Source organism: Bos taurus, chromosome 1, assembly GCF_002263795.3.
Source record: "Bos taurus isolate L1 Dominette 01449 registration number 42190680 breed Hereford chromosome 1, ARS-UCD2.0, whole genome shotgun sequence".
Taxonomy (NCBI): Eukaryota; Metazoa; Chordata; class Mammalia; order Artiodactyla; family Bovidae; genus Bos; species Bos taurus.
In genome coordinates, this window is record NC_037328.1 from 2504805 (window position 1) to 2524577 (window position 19773).

At 49.5% G+C, this 19773-nt stretch overlaps 1 long non-coding RNA gene across 1 annotated transcript; it reads right to left on the minus strand.

The window, feature by feature from the left end:
• Positions 1–1587: 1587 nt before the first annotated feature.
• On the minus strand, positions 1588–4873 carry LOC100848368 (uncharacterized). Its single transcript, XR_233195.5, has 3 exons — positions 4489–4873; positions 2817–2995; positions 1588–2663 (listed from the first exon to the last, which is right to left on the minus strand). It is a non-coding gene; the product is annotated as an uncharacterized lncRNA (long non-coding RNA).
• Positions 4874–19773: the final 14900 nt, after the last annotated feature.

Sequence of the window (19773 nt, forward strand, 5' to 3'; positions counted from 1 at the left end):
GCACAGGACTTGGTGCCTGTTGAAGCTGGTTACTTGGATGCCCCTTCTGCTGGAGCAGAGCTCCAGCGGCATGCAGAGTGTGACAGCTGGCAAGGGCCAGCAGGCCATTGTAGCCCCTGGCAGGAGCCCCGTGGGCTGGCTCCAGGGGAGCCAGCTGCAGTGGCCTACCACATTCAGGACATGCTTGGGGAGCAACTTACGTCCGCCATAACAACGACTCTTGTCTTTGCCTAAAGGGTGTGTGTTTGTGTGTGTGTGTGTGTGTTAGTGACTCCTTTCACCCCAAGTAGATACGTGTGGCAGGCTTCATTTTTCTTGCATAGAAACTTAAAACATCCCCTGCCTGTTCCCCCAAACCTGCCTTCCACCCTTGCTTTGGGTGGAGAAGCTAAAATTTTTGCAGTGGCAGACGATGGGACCCCAAAGCCTCAATGGGTGTGTGGTACCACCCACCACCTCTGTAAGCACAGACAGGCTGCGAAGTCCCCCCGACTTCCCTGGAGACAGTGCCTTCTTGAAGAAGGCTAGCTAAGTGTAAAAAGTCATCTTTGCTGAAACGTGCTGTTGAAACTGGCTGGAGCTTGACGTGTAATGAGACCAGGGTTCACTTTAAAGTGCTGCTTTCTCCTAAGAAGGGCAGAATTCTCTGGAAAGCTTCCATTACCCAAGAGGTGTTGACGTGTATGCTGTGGCCCTGTGAGAAGTGGCCAGCGCGTCTCTGTTTGCCCTGTTATTAGCCTCCCCATCCTGTCCATGCAGATCTCCGCCCAGAACACAGGAGACAGGGAAGGAGCTGCAGAAGGCAGGGGGCATGGAGGAGAGAAGCAGAGAGAGAAGACAGGGAGGAGGCGGCTGACCCTTGGCAGGTTTTCTTGGTAAAACAGAGATCCCTGGACACGTGTGGATACCTCTCAGCTGGGGACCATCTCAATAGACTCTAAGTCATGCTTAGCAACAGTTCTGATTAAATACAGATTCCTACTGGGAAAATAAGAAAGAATAGGCATTTTGTTCAGTTTTAAAAGGGAGTGCAAGTTGATCCAGTTGTTATGACCTGATACGTTGTTAGTGTGTGTGTGTGTGTGTTAATCGCTCAATCATGTCTGACTCCTTGCAACCACATGGACTGTAGCCTGCCAGGTTCCTCTGTCCATGGGATTCCCCAGGCCAGAATACTGGAGCCATTCCCTTCTCCAGGGGATCTTCCCCACCCAGGGATCCAACCTGGTCTTCTGCATTGCAGGCAGATTCTTTACCCACTGAGCCACCAGGGAAGCCCATACATACAGTGTTGCTTGAACGCTCTGCGACGGTCACAAGTGTCCCCCTTCCAGGGAGGAGGGGCGCAGGCAGCAGTGCCTGGTCTCTGTTGTGGTTAAAACATTACAGATCTAACGCTGAATCCCGTTGCTGCACAGCAGAAGCTAACACAATGTTGAAAATCAACTCTACTCCAATAAAAATGGATCATCAATGTAACGGGTGTGTTTTGCACATATTGTAAGAAGGTTTATTCTATTTCTGGTAACTGTCATCTCAACTCAATTTTAATGAAGTTTACTACTTCAAAATTACTTTTTAAGTCCAAATGTGTCCCCTGCCATCTTCTCTGTGGAAAAAAGTTAAACGAAAAGTAAGAAAAGAAATGAGATAGCATTTGAGTTTTTCTTTTTCAGATTTCCTTTTAATAACAAACACTTGATCTGGCTGTTGGTGACAGAGCTCAAGTGGATGCATAGATGTTTTCTTTTTTAAAAAAAACACAGAGTGATTTAACAGAAATAGACATTTTCATTGCTTCTGTGAGTACTGAATGCTGAAATTCTATATGTCACCTAGAGCAACATAGTAACACATTTTAATAACTCTCACTGGAGTTCTGAAAAGAACTCCTCCTTCAAAGAAACTTCCAATAATCATTGTGAAAAGCCTAAGAAAAGAGAAGTACATCTTTTTGTTTCAAAGACAAATGGAGATGGTTCCTGCTACATCAAAACTGAGAAGCCCATTAACCGAATTTTAGGCAGAGAAATGAAATATAACCAACAGGAATCTTCTGAGTAAGTGTGGTAAGAAGAGCTGTCAACTAAGATACATATATTAGCCCATGCAGCTTAGTGTCTGAAGGGCTGGTTTGGGGCCGAACAAAAATATTCTCTGAGTCTCTCCAAAGTCAGTAGCTGGAGCCAAACGTTTCAAAGGCTTACACTGACACAATGAAAAGAGACAATTTGCTTGGAAGGCTGTGGCTAATTTATAACACAATGTCCAATGTCATGGTTAGTTTTGTTGCAAAAATTTGGCAGTTTCACCCAGTCTCAGGCAGCCTGAAAAGATGTGAGCGATTCTGGCCATAGCATCTCCCACTCGCGAGATGTTCCAAATGGTTCAAACAAGCCCTTTCATAGAGACGCGGGGGCCAAGTGTGCTCAAAGGAATGAGGGAAACAAAGGTGGCTCTGAAGTCATTTCCCCGCACTGGGTCCAGCCATCCGGTTTCACTCTTTCCCCATTGAACAGGCAGAATGCGACAGGAAGAGCCCGGATGAAAGGGAACAAACAAGCTGATGTGTTTGGGGAGAGAATGGAGAGAGGCCGGGGCTCTGAGCTGCTAAACTCTCATTCTAGGTTTTCAGAAGGGACTGAATGATGAATTATAGAAACCTGAAAGGTAATAAAATATGGGTCACTGAAGCGCTGAGGCCAAGTTCCTAAAACACCTGCAGAGACAGAAGGTTCTAGAAGTCAGCGGGGCCCTGCAGTCGCCCGGGCAGACACCCTGCCCAAGGCACAGAAGGGGACTGTTTGGAGGCTCACCTGTTGTTTTCCTGTTGGCTGGCAGTCCTTCCCCATCTGCGAGAGCCAGCGGCTGGATCTGACTCCAGATTAGACCACCAGGAGGGGAGAAAGAAAGGCAGTGTGCAGACTTCCCAGGGTGCAGTTAAGGAGACTGGAGCTGGGGGGCCACCTCCTTCCTCTCCCGAAGGCGCTCTGACCTGGAAATGTTTACTCCGGTGAAGACATCCGCGTTGAGCATGCAAATCTCCTCCTCTGAAATAGTCTAAGGCTTTTCTGCTCAAAGCCTCAGCCTGTTTATGTCTGACAGAGTCCTGATGCCTGGCTGGTGGATAGCAGCTAGCCTGTAGCCTCAGGAGGACTTATTTGAGCCTCAGTTTCCTCATCAGTAAAATGGGAATAACAGTGTTTATCTCCTAGGGCTGTTATAAAAGTTAGGAGAAAATATGAGGAAGGTGCCATGCCCAGAGTCTGGCACATAGTAGCTGCTTAGTAAAATCATAATGGGGGGGCTTCCCAGGTGGCGCTAGTGGTAAAAAAACCCATCTGCCAATGCAACAGACATAGGAGACGCGTGTTTGATTCCTGGGTCAGGAAGATCCCCTGGAGGAGGACATGGCAACCCACTCCAGCATTCTTGCCTGGAGAATCCCGTGGACAGAGAAGCCTGGTGGGCTAGAGTCCATGGTGTTGCAAAGAGTCAGACATGGCTGAAGCAACTTAGCATGCATCAGGCAAAATGATAACAGTAGCTAATATTATTGAGCTTTCGCCATATGCCAGGTACCTTGGAAGGCCTTACTTTACGGCTTTCATTCAGACTGCGATGGTGTTCCAGATCAGACTGCGGTGGTGTTCCAGACGTGTTTGCTTTAGGCGAGTGCTTTCTCTGGACCACGGATATGGAGTTTTTATTCATTTATTTCTGGTTGCTCTGGGTCTTCACTGCCGCACATGAGCTTTCTCTAGTTGTGGCAAGCAGGGGCTCCTCTCAAGTTGCAATGCAAGGGCTTCTCATTGCGGTGGCTTCTCTTGTTGCAGAGCATGGGCTCTGGGCACACGGACTCAGTAGCTGCACCTTGCAGGCTTGGTTGACCTTCGGCAAGTGGGATCTTCCTGGATCAGGGATCAAACCCATGTCCCCTGCACTGGCAGGCAGATTCTTAACCACTGCACCACCAGGGAAGTCCTTGCCCACGAACAACGCACATGTGCGTTTGCTCCCCCTCTAGTTCAGAGGCTCCACGGGAGTGGTGTTCTCCTCTGTGCCCCGTGCCTTGAGCAGGGCTGACCCCTCCCTATTAGGTGCTCCATAAACACTTGAATGAACGAGTGGGCTCACTGCCTTCTAGTAACTTCTAATCAACTTGAGGGCACGGGGCAGACACATCTGAACCTCTGACTAGCCGTGTCAGGTTATGGGATATGGCTGAGCTGGGAGGGCATCAGAGCTGCTATGGTCCAGAGCACACGGAGCCACCAGGTTCCCTGGTGGCTCAGATGGTAAAGTGTCTGCCTGCAATGCTGGAGGCCTGGGTTCAATCCCTGGGTCAGAAAAATTCCCCTGGAGAATGAAATGGCAACACACTCTGGTATTTTTGCCTGGAAAATTCTATGGACAGAGGAGCCCGGTGGGCTACAGTCCAGGGGGTTGCAAAGAGTCGGACACGACTGAGCAGCTAACTTGACTTACAGAGCCTGGAGCAGGGAGCCAGTGGAGCCCGAGATGCTGAGATGCTTTAGCGCAGTCAGTGCACAGGTGGTACCGATTCTGCTGGTCTGAGAATCAGGGCTCGGAGGATGGCGAGGCGTTAAGAGTTTCGAAGAGGGAGCAGTTGCTCATGGTTGAGGCCTCTTGGAGGAGAGTTTGGTAAGCAGGGGGACCTAGAGGGCTGGTTGTACAGAGGAGACAGGAGGGCAGGGGGCCGGCCAGCCCCAGGGGGTGGAATGAAGAATGGGGACAGGGTGGAAAGACAAGCCGAGAGGGCGGCGGGCAGGGGGAAGAGGGGCAGAGGGGGACAACCGCCAGCCACAGCCACGGTGATACGCACCCTCTCTCTGCCGTCTTCCGTCTTCAAAAGCAGTTCGTGGAAGGATTGAGACACCGGCACGCTGCCTTCCTCTGGCCTGTCAGTTAGTCCAAAACATGTTTTCAGAGATGTCACAACCCAGGGTTGCCCCACAGGGACTGGTGGAGGGGACAGAGCGAGCTCTGAGCTGCTGAAGTGTGCGGGCAGATGTCTTGCCGGGGCAGCCGCCTGGCCGGTTCTCACCACTGGGATGGCTGTGTGACCTGCCCATGGACCCTCTTGCTCTTTTTTTTTTAATTTAATTTATTTTAATAAATGCTTTGGCTGTGTTGGGTGTTCCTTGCCGCACATGGGCTTTCTCTGGTTGCAGCGAGCAGGAGCGGCTCTCTGGTTGCCGTGTGCAGGTGTCTCATTGTGATGGCTTCTCTTGTTGCGGCCCACAGGCTTGTTTGCCCCATGGCATGTGGGGCTCATTGGAAAAGACCCTGATGCTGGGAAAGACTGAGGGCGGGAGGAGAAGTAGGAGATGGTTGGATGGCATCACCGACTCAATGGACATGAGTCTGAGCAAGCTCTGGGAGTTGGTGATGGACAGCGAGGCCTGGTGTGCTGCGGTTCATGCGGTCACAGAGAGTCGGACACAACTGAGTGACTGAACTGAGCTGATGTGGGATCTTCCCACACCAGGGATTGAATCCATGTCCCCTGTATTGCAAGGCGGATTCTTGATTACTGGACCATGAGGGAAGCCCTTGCCCTTATTTTTTTGCTAACCATTTTCACATCTGTCATCTCCTGTGAGCCTTACGGTATTCCTGCGAGGTTGAGAGGGCAGCTGCCCATTTTGCAGGTGAGGAAACCAAGGCCCAGAGAGAGCGGACGCCCGTCTAGTCTCACTTGGGTGCAGAGCCCAGACTAAAACAGCCAGGGAGGAACTCCGCTTCTTTCACCTGGTGAGTCCTGCCTTGATGGGCATACACGTTAGTATGCAGACAGGATGGAGATCAGGAGACTAGCAGTTCTTCTTCCTGGAAAAAGCCTTCCAGGAAGCGTGTGGAATGATGAGTTCATAGTCACCAGGATGGGACCCCATCCAGGTTCCCAGTCGCTGGAATGCCAGAATGTTCTAGAATCTCCCCTGGGTGGACTTGGCCTCCGTCATCTCCTCCCACTAATGGGAAGGAAAGGGGTGCAGCTGTGGCAGCTGGATCTGCTTCCCACATTGCCTGGAGGCTAAGGTCAGGGCCAATTTCATGCTCCTTCATCCCTTTTTATGACCCTTGTTTCCCTGGCACATGGCAGCTGCTTGAGTCCAAATGAGGAGACAGGAAGTATTATATTGTGTTAACACTCGGGGAGAGCAGCAAGACCATTTATTAGCTCGCTTGATTCCTCCTGATTTAACGGTGGATCCATTTAAAGCGATGGAGGGTGATCAGGGCAAGGTTTTACTTGCTTTCGTAAAGCAGGGACTCGCCTGCATTTTCAGGTTCTTGGCCGCGCATCCATAAAGCTGGACTCCTGGGCCCTTTGTCCCAGGGAAGAAGCGAGGCAGCTCGTGGCCTTCAGGTGTAAAATCCTGCGGTGCTGTAGCAGGGACCAGGCCAGCAGTGTTGCGGGGGCCAGCCTAGATTGAGACACGAGCTTCGTTCCATCTCCTGTGCCCAGCGTGGCCCGAGCCAGCTGGCTGCTCTCCTGCCCCTGCCGGCTTCTTCTGGTCTCCTCCACTGCTAATCTGCTTGCTCTGAGCTAGCGTCGCAGAGAGGGGGCAGAGGGGTTTGCTGCGGCTCGAGAGGCCTCGCCATGCCCCCTGGGGTGCAACTGCTCTCGGTCACCCCCTGCGTGTCTCCTGCTTTCAGGCCACCACACCAGTGTGGCTTCATGGCCTCTGAGTCAGCACCGCACACATCACCCTCAATCATACGCAGCCCAGACTCTCCACCAACCGCTTCTCAGTAACATCTACTGTGTGCTCAGTCCCTCAGTCGTGTCCAACTCTGTGACCCCATGGACTGTAGCCCGCCAGGCTCCTCCATCCATGGGGATTCTCCAGGTAAGCATGCTGGAGTGGGTTGCCAGGCCCTTCTCCAGGGGGTCTTCCCAACCCAGGGATCAAACCCAGGTCTCCCACTCCACAGGCGGATACTTTACCACCTAAGCCACCAAAAAAGCCCAAACAAACGACCCCGAAGGGACACGTTATCCATTAGGCTATGCGGCCAACATCTATTACCGGTTTTAATTTTTGCTCCCTTCCTTTCCTGTCCCCCTCTCTGGCTCCTCGCTTCATCACACACAGTCACTCGGCACAAAGCCAGCACCAGGCCCTACTCATGTTTCCCCAAACCCACCCCCTCTACCCCCACCCATCCCCACCATCCTGGTAACAGAATTCACCCTCTTCCAATACACTTTTCACCTGAGTGTATCTTTGCCAATGGTCACTCTGTATCTTCTAGGCACATGCCATGCCTGCCCCAACAGGACTTCCAGGGAATAAAATTCTGTTTATTTTATTGCACTAATAAGAGAGAGCCCACCTGCCAATGCAGGACACATAAGAGACACAGGTTTGATCCCTGGGTTGGGAGGATTCCCCTGGAGAAGGGCATGGTAACTCCCTCCAGTATTCTTGCCTGGAGAGTCCCATGGACAGAGGAGCCTGGCAGGTGCTGCTGACGCAGGAGGTGCAGGTTTGATACCCAGGGAGTTAAGATCCTACGTGTCACGTGGCCCTGGTGAGGAGAATGTAAGCAGGTCAGGTTGGTCCTTCCCACTCAAAAGCTCATGGAGGCTTTCCAACATACTTAGGATGGAATCCAAGGGCCCAATGGCTCCACTCAATTCTGCCCTTGAATTTTTCGTGTTTGGGGAACCAACTGCCACTTTTGAAGTCTGGCGCCTGTTCTGGAGGGCCCCTGGAAGACAGAGGCCTGCCTCTTGACCCCTAGTCCTGCCTCTCCTGCATGCCCAGCATCCCTGCCCTGCAGGTGCCGTGGACCTTCCTGCAACATCCAGCCCTGTCCCCGCCTTGGCTCCACTGTCCCCTGGTTTGCTCTCCTGCAGCCCCTTCCTGGCAGAGCCTCTCGGTGCTCACCCTTCTGCCGATTTCTTCTCCCGTCATCTTATCCCTGCTGCCTTCCCTGACCCTGGAAACATGTGGTGACCATCACGCCTTTGCCCTTGAGCTTTGTTTTCTTTCTTATTCCAACGTGTGTGTGTGCTCCCTCCTGTCTGCCTCTTTGTGACCCCCTGGACTGTAGCCCATCAGGCTCCTCTGTCTGTGGGATTTTTCCAGGCAAAATTACTGATGTAGGTTGCCATCTCCTTTTCCAGGGGATCTTCACAACCCAGGGATGGAACCAGCGTCTCTGCATTGACAGGCAGATGCTTTACCACTGCGCCACCTGGGAAACCCTTCCTATTCCAAATCATATTATACATAATTTTGTTCTTGCAGCCTAGGATGGTGCCTGGAACATGTAAACTCCCAGATAAGTACTTGCTGAATGAATGAATAAGTGGATCCCAGCCATCATGTTCCTCTATCACCTTCAGACTGTTTTGCTGCCTAAATTAGAGACTTTCTTAAGACGCTTTTGTGACTTTAGGAAACAACATCCATAGTGGATTTGGTGCATGTGTGCTAGGTCACTTCAGTAGTGTCTGACTCTTTGCGACCCTATAGACTGTAGCCCACCAGGCTCCTCTGTCCATGGGATTCTCCAGGCAAGAATACTGGAGTGGATTACCATGCCCTCCTCCAGGGGATTTTCCCAACCCAGGGATCGAACCCACATCTCCTGCATCTCCTGCATGGGCAGGCAGTTTCTTTACCACTAGCACCATCTGGGAAGCTCCAGTGGATTTGGTAACTGACCCCTATTCTCTCTCTTCCCAGTTTCCTGGGTTACTGCACAGCCTCAGACAGCCAGCGCCCATCTGCCACCAGCCTCTGATTAGCACTGGATGCCAAGTTCTGTGGGAGGTCAACTCCAGCCTGTCGAGAAAGCAGCCAAACCTTCCCTTCTCCTCTGCTGGACCTGTGTAAGTCCCACTGAGGGGCCGGCCACCAGACAGCCTCGCATTTCTCCTTTTGGACTTCCTCCTGGGCTGTTAGCAGGATTGAGCAATTGCTTTCATGCTGCAAGCTGCTTTTGTTCACTTTTGCCCCGGGGAGCATTTTCATTCCTTGGTTGGATGGTGGCATCAGTATGTGTCCATTGCCAGTGCTCCTGGGTGGCTGAGAACAAATGGCTAACCCTCAGGATCTTGAGGCTTCCCTGGTGACTCAGCTGGTAAAGAATCCGCCTGCAATGCGGGAGACCTGAGTTCGATCCTGAGGTTCAGAAGATCCCCTGGAGAAGGGAACAGCTACCCACTCCAGTATTCTGGCCTGGAGAATTCCATGGACTGTATAATCCATGGGGTCACAAAGAGTCAGACATGACTGAGCAACTTTCACTTTCAGGATCTTGAGAAATAATAAAAGGGTGGTTTCAAGCCACTACATTTGGAGGTAGTTTTTCTACCCCAATATATAATCGAAACAGCCCCAACCCTTATTGGTGCATAACTCTTATCTGCATTTCCTAACTAGGAAATATATTTCCAGGGGCTTGCCCCACCTCTGACCACATGCAGTGAGAAGAGCTCTCATCTCCTTTTGTCAGCATATGTGGATTTGGCTAGGTGTATCAATATTAGGGTCACCTGCATAAAGTAGAAAACACAAGATAACAGCAACTGAAACAAGATAATTTTTTTTCCCCTCTCTTGTAAAGGAAATCTGAGGATAGGCAATGCCAGGGCTGCTCTGGTAAGTCCTCTAGCTTTTTGCTCTATTTTATATTTGGCTTCTACCCTCAAGATCACCTCACTTTTCAGGATGGCTGCTGGAGCTCCAGCCATTAGGCCTATATTCCAAGTGGTAAGAAAAAGGAATGACAGAGGACTAAAAAAAAGAATACCTCCCAGCATCCTTTACATAATTTTCTCTAAAGGCTCACTTAATACCTTCACTTTGGTCTTATTAACCAATATTTATTAATCACATGGCTGAATCTAGGTTCAAGGGTCACTGGGAGGGACCCCTCTGACACTATTGGTGGGAATGTAAATTGGTAAACCACTATGGAGAACAGTATGGAGCATCCTTGCAAAACCAAAAATAGAACTACCCTATGATCCAGCAGTCCCACTCCTGGGCATAAATCCATAGAAAACCATAATTTGAAAAGATACATGCACCCCTATGTTCAGAACCAAGACATCAGTTCAGTTCAGGTCAGTCGCTCAGTCGTGTCCGACTCTTTGCGACCCCATGGACTGCAGCACGCCAGGCCTCCCTGTCCATCACCAACTCCCGGAGTTCACTATCCAAGATATGTAAACAGCCTAAATGTCCATCAACAGAGGAATGGATAAAGAAGATGCACTACCTACATACAATGAAATATTACTCAGCCATAAAAAAGAATGAAATGATGCCATTTACAGCAACACACATAGACCTAGAAATTATCACACTAAGTGAACTAAGGCAGAGAAAAATAGCACTCATATGCTGAATCTAATTTTAAAAATGGTACAAATGAACTTATTTACAAAACAGAAAGAGACTTACAAAACAAACTTATGGTTACCAAAGGGGAAACATACACACACCGCTATAATATATAAGTTAGATAACCAACAAGGACCTACTGTATAGCACAGGGAACTCTATTTAATATTCTGTGACAATCTATATGAGAAAAGAATCTGAAAAAGAAAAGAATATACATGTGTTTGTATAACTGAATCAGTTTGCTGTACACCTGAAACTAACACATTGTAAATCAATTATACACTAAAATAAATTTTTCAAAAGAAATACTGGGGAATGTGGGCTTCCCGGGTGGTACTAGTGGTAAAAAAAGTCTGCTTGCCAAGGCAGGAGACCTGAGAGATGTGGGTTCGATCCCTGGGTGGGAAGATCCTCTAGAGGAGGGCATGGCAACCCACTGCAGTATTCTTGCCTGGAGAATCCCAGGGACAGAGGAGCCTGGGTCTTTAGTCCTTGAGGTCACGAAGAGCGGGTCACGCCTAAAGTGACTGGGGAATGTACTCGTATGTCTCAGCCCATCGTGACTCTTCATGAAACCTGATGCTAAAGGTTCTGATGCTAAAGAAGAAAGAGAGGCAGTAGGTGACTAAGCGAGGATGAAGTTCTGACTGAGCAGGCACAGCAAGGGAGAGGCAGCCTTCCAAGCTGAAGGAAGGGAGGGTGGCTGCAGGCTGCTATGTCCCAGACAGCCTCGGACATTAGCTGCGACCTCTCTGCTCTCGCCAGCCCCACGGGCTCCCAAAGCCTGCTTTGTAGCCTCCTCCTTTCTCAGCTCTGCTGCCTGGAACCTCACACCACCCCACCTGCCCTCAGGGAAACAGCTGCAGTCTTTCAGGGCTCTTGCCCCGGTGGGGTCAGGCTCCCTCAAGAGGAGAAGGGGGCGACAGAGGATGAGATGGTTGGATGGCATCACTGATTCAATGCACATGAGTTTGGGTAAACTCCAGGAGTTGGTGATGGACAGGGAGGCCTGGCATGCTGCAGTCCATGGGGTCCCAAAGAGTCGGACATGATTGAGTGACTGAACAACAAAATCAGCCTCTCAGCTGCACTCAGCAGGGAGAGGCGGTCCCAGTCCTGCAGCTTGAGTTTGATAAAACTTTTCTAGGTCAGCGTTGGGCTCCTTGTGTCATACTCTGTTGTGCCTGTCTTGTGAAAACCACAGGGTAGGACCGCAACTCTGGTGGGATTCCCCGCTTAAGCCTTTCCCCGCCCATTCTCAGTCATGTGGGGAAGTGGCCTCCTGGGCTGGGCACTAGGACCCAGAAGCCTCTTTGGACAGGCCCGCAGGACAGCTGACCTCCCCCACTCCCTTAGGTGTTGAGGGATCTCGGTGGGTGGAAGGGGCTGCTGGAAGGAGAAGAAAGGTGGTCTTCACTGCCAGGGCCACCAGGATGGCCCCATGTCATGGAACCCAAGTTGTATGTGATTAACTCTATTTTCTTTCCTTCTTCTAATGTAAGTCTGGTTTGCTTTTCTGCTTGCTTAGTTGCTCAGCCGTGTCCGACTCTTTGCAACCGCATGGACTGTAGCCCACCGGGCTCCTCTGTCCATGGGATTTCCCAGGCAAGAATACTGGAGTGGGTTGTCATTTCCTTCTCCAGGGATCTTCCTGACCCAGGGACTGAAACTGCATCTCCTGTGTCTCGTGCATTGCAAGGGGACTCTTTTACCCGCTGAGCCATCGAGGAAGCTCCAATAAGACAGTAGACAGAGCTCCAGTTCCCTTTTGTCTTTAAGTTACCTAATGTCTATCACAATCAAATCTGTCCCCTATCTAATAATCTGAGCTCTAATAGGCTTCTGTGTGTACCAGGGTAGCTGAACCAAATGTGCTGTGATTCATGGGGGCCATTGTTCACCTCACAAAATAAAAGACCTACAAATACACTACTTGCATCTTGCTTTTCTTACCCTGTTAGAATCCCTGAGGCAGAATCACAGACTTGAGTCCTATAGCAGTTGGTCACCTGAAAAGGTGGGGAAAAAATTCAGGGAGGGATGGTTCTTCCAGTGGAGGAAACAGATTATTACCAAAGGTGGCACCCTCATGGAGAGAATGACCTGGGAGCTTGTTGATCTCCAGTGGCCTTGTCCGATCTGCAGTGGCCTCACTCGGCCTGCAGGGACTTGGAGCAGGGCCTGGGTTCCCAGCCAGAGATTGAGGCCAGGTCACAGCAGTGAAAGCATCAGCTCCTAGCCACTAGACGAGGGGTCAGTGACAAGTGTGGCCCTTCAGCTTTACAGAAAAGGATTTCCATAAAGACGGAAAGTAGAGAAGAAAGTATTTATTAAGAGGAAAAGGGTACAATATGAGTGGATAGACACATGGGCAGAATCAGAGAGCAAGTGCCTGAGTTGTACCCTCATGGCAATTTAAATCACTTAAAATGGACATTTCTTCCAGTTTTCCTTTGGCCAATCATTTTGATTTGCCTGGCTCACTGTCCATATTTGGTATATCTCAGGATCCTTCTGTGGATGTGCATGCATCTCTTAGCGTAGATGGATCCTACCACAAAGGCCTGTGGGTAGCTTAGCATCACTCCCCTTTGACCTCCAAGAAGTCTTTCTGCACATGTGTGGTCAGGGAGGTCTCCTGACTCTGATAATGAGAAATCTGTGGTCTGGGCAGGGCCCAGCCATCTCCCTTAATTGTCCTGCTATTTTTGTCTTGGAGTTTCAGTCCTCAGGGAATGAAGCTCCAGTTGCTTCAAATTGGGGGCGGGGGGCACATCTACCTCCTGTCTCAAATCCATAAAGGGGAAGGGGCAGGGGCATGGAGCTGGGGAGAGGGCTGGAGGCAGCCACTGGCCAGACTGCGAGCTGTTCAGGAAACCAAGGACAGCACCATCTTCATGGACATGTCTGGCCACCGATGGCCCACAGAACAGCCCATTTTCCTGGAGCCGCCAGGACCATCGCTTTCCCAGGGAAACAGGGCCAGACCCCCAGGGTGGCCAGGACCACTGGGAACCATGACGGCCGCTGCCCAGACATGAATGGATGGGGAAGGATCAGCCGGGAGAAGAAAGTCTTTTCCTCTTTGCTATGAATTATTCCAGGGAAACCAAGTGTCTAAGAATATCATCTAATGTAAGTGAAAACTTGGAGTCAGATGGGTGGGTGGAGGGCGTGACTGAACATGTCTGCTGAGTGGTTGTGGCCCACCAGGCTCTTCTGAGCTTTTCACTCAGACAGCCTCATTTCATCCCATAGCCCTATGAGGTCAGTGAGTATTTTTTGGTTTGTTTTTGGTTCTTTAATTTTTACTTTATTCGGCCGTGCCGTGCGGGATATGGGATCTTAGTTCCCCAACCAGGGATTGAACCTGCGCCCCCTGCTTTGGAAGTGTGAAGTCTTCACTGCTGGACCTCCAGGGCAGTCCTGGTCGGTGGTGTTATTATGTTTCCTTCTTTCTCGGGTGGGGAAACTGCGGTGTGGAGAAGTGACTTGCTCCCAGCTGGTCCTGCCCACAGGCAGACTCACTCTGCCAGTAGCATCTGCCAGCCCTGGGGACACAGCTGGGGCTCTGTGTCCTGGGCCTGTTCATAGAAAGAAGCCCAGGAGGAACCTCATTTTCTGGAAATGGCACCAAAGTCAAAGAGAAGAGACTGTCCCCGGCTCCGTCCTGCCCACGGCCCCTCTGGGCCTCCGTTTTTCCATCTGTGAAGCCAGGGGCTGTGCTGTGACCTCTTTGGGACCTTTCTCCCTTACACATCTCTAATCAGCTCGCTCACACAGAAGGACATTAATGACGGATGAGGCTCCTTGTGTTTTTTTTCTATAAACCTTTGCACTTGGCTCTATAGCTATTTGAGACGAATGAGGAAATAAGAAGCTGGGAAGTTATTATTTGGGAGATGAGTACATGGAGGACCTTCAGGTAACTCCGTAATAACCTCATGCAGGGGACCACCCAGTTTCCTTGTGTCTAAGATATCCAGAGACGTTAATGAGGTTTAAAATGGTCAGAGGGAGGTCACCCTCATTAATAGCAAAGATAAAATGGCTCAACAAATCTCTCAGACATTTGGAGTATGCTTGAAAATAGTGAGCAAGTGACATAGTCATTCAAGTTTCCCTGCTTTGGGTCCCAAGATACAATCAGACCATGTGTAACACTGTAGAACTGTGTGGAATAATGTTGAACAGTCTAGAACCATCTAGAACAGTGTGTGTATGCTAAGTTGCTTCAGTCGTGTCTGACTCTTTGTGACCCCATGGACTGTAGCCCGCCAGGATCCTTTGTCCATGGGCTTCTCCAGGTAAGAATACTGGAGTGGGTTGCCATGTTTGTCTAGAACAGTGGAGAGAACTATTCTCGGTTTTGGCCTTGGCCTTGCCCTGTAATCCTGGGACTCTCCCGGTCCGGTCAGCCTTGATTTCTTCCCCTGCCATATTGAAGCGATGGTAACCCACTCTGCTGACCTCATGGAGTGACGACCATGGGAAACGGAAACAGAAACATTTGGTGGCACCTGCCCCCTTGAAAGAGATGCGAGTTCACTGAAGCGCAGCACAGATCCTTGTGACACACTGGGCTTTCTTTGAGGCTAATGGTTTGGAAGTGACCCTGATGCTGGGAAAGATTGAAGGCAGGAGGAGAAGGGGATGGTTGGATGGCATCACTGACTCAATGGACATGAGTTCAGGCAAGCTCCAGGAGATGGTGAAGGGCAAAAAGCCTGGTGTGCTGCCATCCGTGGGGTTTCAAAGAGTCAGACATGACTGAGCAACTGAGCGACAGCAATGATTTAATTTGCCAGAATCTTCTCAATAGAAATAGACTCTTCTCTTGACATTTCATCTGTTTTCCTCTGACCTAGGAGAAAGGCTCTTGATGATTGATGAAGCTGAGGAGCTGACGGGAGTCACTATAGCTGGCTTCTTAATTTTTTCTTGCTGACAAATTCTGACAGTTTATAACCTATAGGAGAAGAATAAAGTGATACCTTGGGGAAGGAAGACATATCTTCCACACAGCTCTCTCGCTCTGAAAGAATTCTGGATAAGATGAAAATGAAGTTGTATTCTAATTTCTGTAAAAACAATGTCCTATCCCTGAATCCACCTTGCCCACTCTTTTTGTGTCCAAGAGCACTAACTAGATGAAAAGAACCCTTTTCAAAGTCAGTTCTGTGTTAATTTGTTATCCAGGATATACATGATCAATGTTGATCTTTCTGGTGACTTGGAGAGGTAGCAATTTTCCAGAAGAAATTAAAGTTAAGGAGTGGGTGCCAGGTATACAACACGTAGGTGGTGCTGGGATTTGAACCAGGATATACCTGACTCTAAGACCTCAGCTATTCCCTATGCTATTAACTTGGCTTCCCAGGTGGCTCAGTGGTAAAGAATCCACCTGCAATGTATAAGATGTAGGTTCAGTCCCTGGGATGCAGTCCACGGGGTTGCAAGAGAGTCAGACACGACTCAGCGACTAAACAGCAACGAAGCAGCAGAACCTTGGAGCAAGAACTTCAACTCTCAGCTGATGGAGGTGTTAGCTCTCTCCTGGCACCTTAATTCCACAGCTGTCTAGTTTTTGGAAGCCTTGTCCTGTTGCTCATTGATAATGTGCCTTTCTTTAGAGATCCAGACTCGACTCCTAGACTCCCGAGACCCTCTCCCCAAAGAGGATCATTGTCCTGCCAAGATTGACCAGGATGGTGCTCCCCAGGCTCCAGGGCGCTCAACTGAAGACTGAAGATTGGCATGAAGCCGCATTGCCATTGTTCTGTGGGGCCACCGGAGGAGTTGATGCCCCTCCACCCTGTCCTCTCACAAGCGGACTGGGCTGGCCTTTGAGGCCCCGGATTGCAGGCTTCATCCTACCACCACTGGCTGGGTCACCTCTGGCCATCACATCTCTGGGATTCACTCACGTAGGGGTTCAACTCTCTCATTAGGACTTTTCAAGTTCTAACTCCGAAATTGTCATGTTCTAGAGAGTCAGGTTCCACCACTTTGGCCCCTGTGGAACAGTAGGGAATGAAAACAGGGGTGCCCTTTTCTGTTGGAAACTGATTTATTTCACAATCACACTAGCGGTCACTGGGGATACCTGGCCAGTCACCTACCTGGTCAGCTCTCCATTGTAGCTGTTCTTTGACAACTGAAGGGAAATGAGAGTTTTGTATTTTCACAGTGTCCATAAACTCCAGTATCTCACTCATCATTCTGGAAGTGAGGGTTGGAGGAAATGGTGCTTTATTGTTATGTCCCTTAAACTGTGTGTTATGATTGAATTGCATCTGCCAAAAAACGATAAACGGAAGTCCTAACCCCCAATACCTCAGAATGTGACTCTACCTGGAGACAGGGTCTTTACAGAGGTCTTTCACTGTTAACCCCATGGACTATAGCCCACCAGGCTCCTCTGTCCATGGAACTCTCCCAGCAAGTTACCAGAGTGGGTTGCCCTTCCCTTCTCCAAGGGATCTTCCCAACCTAGGGATGGAACCGAGGTCTCCTGCATTGCAAGCAGATTCTTAAGCATTTTACAGAGGTAATCATGTTGAAATAGGGTCATTACAATGGGCTCAGTTCCATATGACAGTGTCCTCATAGAAAGGGGGACTCAGAGACAGACAAACATAGAGGGAAGACGATGTGAAGATACAGGGAGAAGACGACCATCTCCAATCAGATGCTCCCACACAGCCTCAGAACCCTGCAGACACCTTGGTCTCAGACCTCCAGCCTCCAGGCCTGTGAGAAAGTAAATTTCTCTGAGTTGTTTAAGCCACTCAGTTTGGGGTTCTTCACTGTGGCAGCCCTAGGAAACCGATGCACAGTGTAAGATGGCTTTCCAGCTGAAAGAAACTGGACTTGGTTCTGAGAAGGGGGATAAGGGCCCAGGGTCACATGATGGAAACAGGAGACAAACACCACTGTGGACCCAGGGACATTCCGGCTTCTGTCCCTCATTGCCGTTTTCTACCTTTCCCAAAGAGAAGGTGAGACCTCGGCTGACTTTCCTCCACGTAGTACTGTCCCCTATCCACATTAGTTTGAAGGGATATATATATTTTTTCGTCTTTGAAGTGATATATATTTTTTTTTCTTCTTTTTTTGAACCATAGTTGGTTTACAGTATTGTGTTAATCAGGTGTACAGCAAATTGATTCAGTTACATATTATAATACATTAGGATATATATATTCTTTTCCATTACTGATTATTTTAAGCTATTGAACACCGTTCCCTTTGGTATATAGTACATCCTTATTGCTTATCCATTTAATATATAGTAGTGTGGATCTGTGAATCCAGTACTCCCAATTTACTCCTCACCCTCCCTTTTCCCCTTTGCTAACAGTAAGTTTGTTTTCTGTATCAGTGAGTCTATTTCTATTTTATAAATAAGTTCATTTCCATTGTTTTTTGGACTCCACACTAAGTGATAGCATGTCCTATTTGTCTCTCTCAGCCCAACTTTCTTCACTTAGTATGATCATCTCTAGGTCCAATTTTGTAATGATATTTAAACATGGTTGTTGTTTAGTCATTCAGTCGTATCCTACTGGCATCCCTGTCCTTCACCATCTCCCAGAGCCTGCTCAAACTCATGCCCACTGAGTCAATGATGCCATCCAACCGTCTCATTCTCTGTTGCCCCCTTCTCCTCATGCCTTCAACGTTTCCCAACATCAGGGTCTTTTCAAATGAATCAGCTCTTTGCATCAGGTGGCCAAAGCACTGGAGTTTCAGCTTCAGCATCAGTCCTTCCAATGAATATTCAGGACTGATTTCCTTTAGGATGGACTGGTTGGATCTCCTTGTAGTCCAAGAGACTCTCAAGAGTCTTCTCCAACACCACAGTTCAAAAGCATCAATTCTTCAGCACTCAGCCTTATTTATGGTCATACTCTCATATCCATACCTGACTACTGGAGAAGCCATAGCTTTGACTAGATGGACCTTTGTTGGCAAAGTAATGTCTCTGCTTTTTAATTCGATGCAAAATCACTGCAGATGGTGACTGCAGCCATGAAATTAAAAGACGCTTACTCCTTGGAAGGAAAGTTATGACCAACCTAGATAGCATATTCAAAAGCAGAGACATTACTCTGCCAACAAAGGTCTGTCTAGTCAAGGCTATGGTTTTCCCTGTGGTCATATATGGATGTGAGAGTTGGACTGTGAAGAAGGCTGAGCGCCAAAGAATTGATGCTTTTGAACTGTGGTGTTGGAGAAGACTCTTGAGAGTCCCTTGGACTGCAAGGAGATCCAACCAGTCCATTCTGAAGGAGATCAGCCCTGGGATTTCTTTGGAAGGAATGATGCTCAAGCTGAAACTCATTTGGCCACCTCATTCGAAGAGTTGACTCACTGAAAAAGACTCTGATGTTGAGAGGGATTGGGGGCAGGAGGAGAAGGGGACGACAGAGGATGAGATGGCTGGATGGCATCACTGACTCGATGGACGTGAGTCTAAGTGAACTCTGGGAGTTGGTGATGGACAGGGAGGCCTGGCGTGCTGCGATTCATGGGGTCGCAAAGAGTCAGACACGACTGAGCGACTGAACTGAACTGACTGAAGAACTTAAGTTGCTTTAAAATTCGCCAAGTCTAGGTGAGCTCAGACTTGCTGGTTCCCCGTGGAGTGGCCTTTGCAGCTGGAACTGCCCCCTGGTGGATCTGCTTTTTCACATTTGACTTGAACGATGTTTGCACATCGTTCATTGTGTGGAAAACCATGGCACACCCAGACCCACCCAGTTTCCCAGGAGCTGAGAGGCTGCTCTGGGTCTGGCAGTGGCAGGTGACAGTCCTGACCGGTCCAGGAGCCAATGAGAAGTTCATTTTAAAATTCGCCAAGTCTAGGTGAGCTCAGACTTGCTGGTTCCCCGTGGAGTGGCCTTGCAGCTGCCTCCTGGTGGATCTGCTTTTTCACATTTGACTTGAAAAATGAACGACGTTTGCACATCGTTCATTGTGTGGAAAACCACGGTGCGTCTGGCACGGCACACCCAGACCCTTTTCCCAGGAGCGGAGAGGCAGCTCTGGGTCTGGCAGTTGCAGGGGACAGTCCTGACCGGTCCGGGAGCCGATGAGAAGTTCATAGGCTGTTAATAAACTGGAACCAATCGGTGAATGCGGGCCAGGCGTGCGGGGGCCGGCTGGGCCCGCGGGTCCTTGGGAGAGCTCGCACTTGTGCTGCCTTTATCTGCATATCGCAGGAGCCTGGAAGCGCCCGGCCGTTCTCAGCGTTTGTTACAGTGAATAGACATATGCCCCTCACACCAGCACAGGGAATATCTAATTAAGCTACACAATGATTGCTTATGCCCGGGGCTGTCACAAACAAGGCTCTGTCACTCTCCGCTGAGAA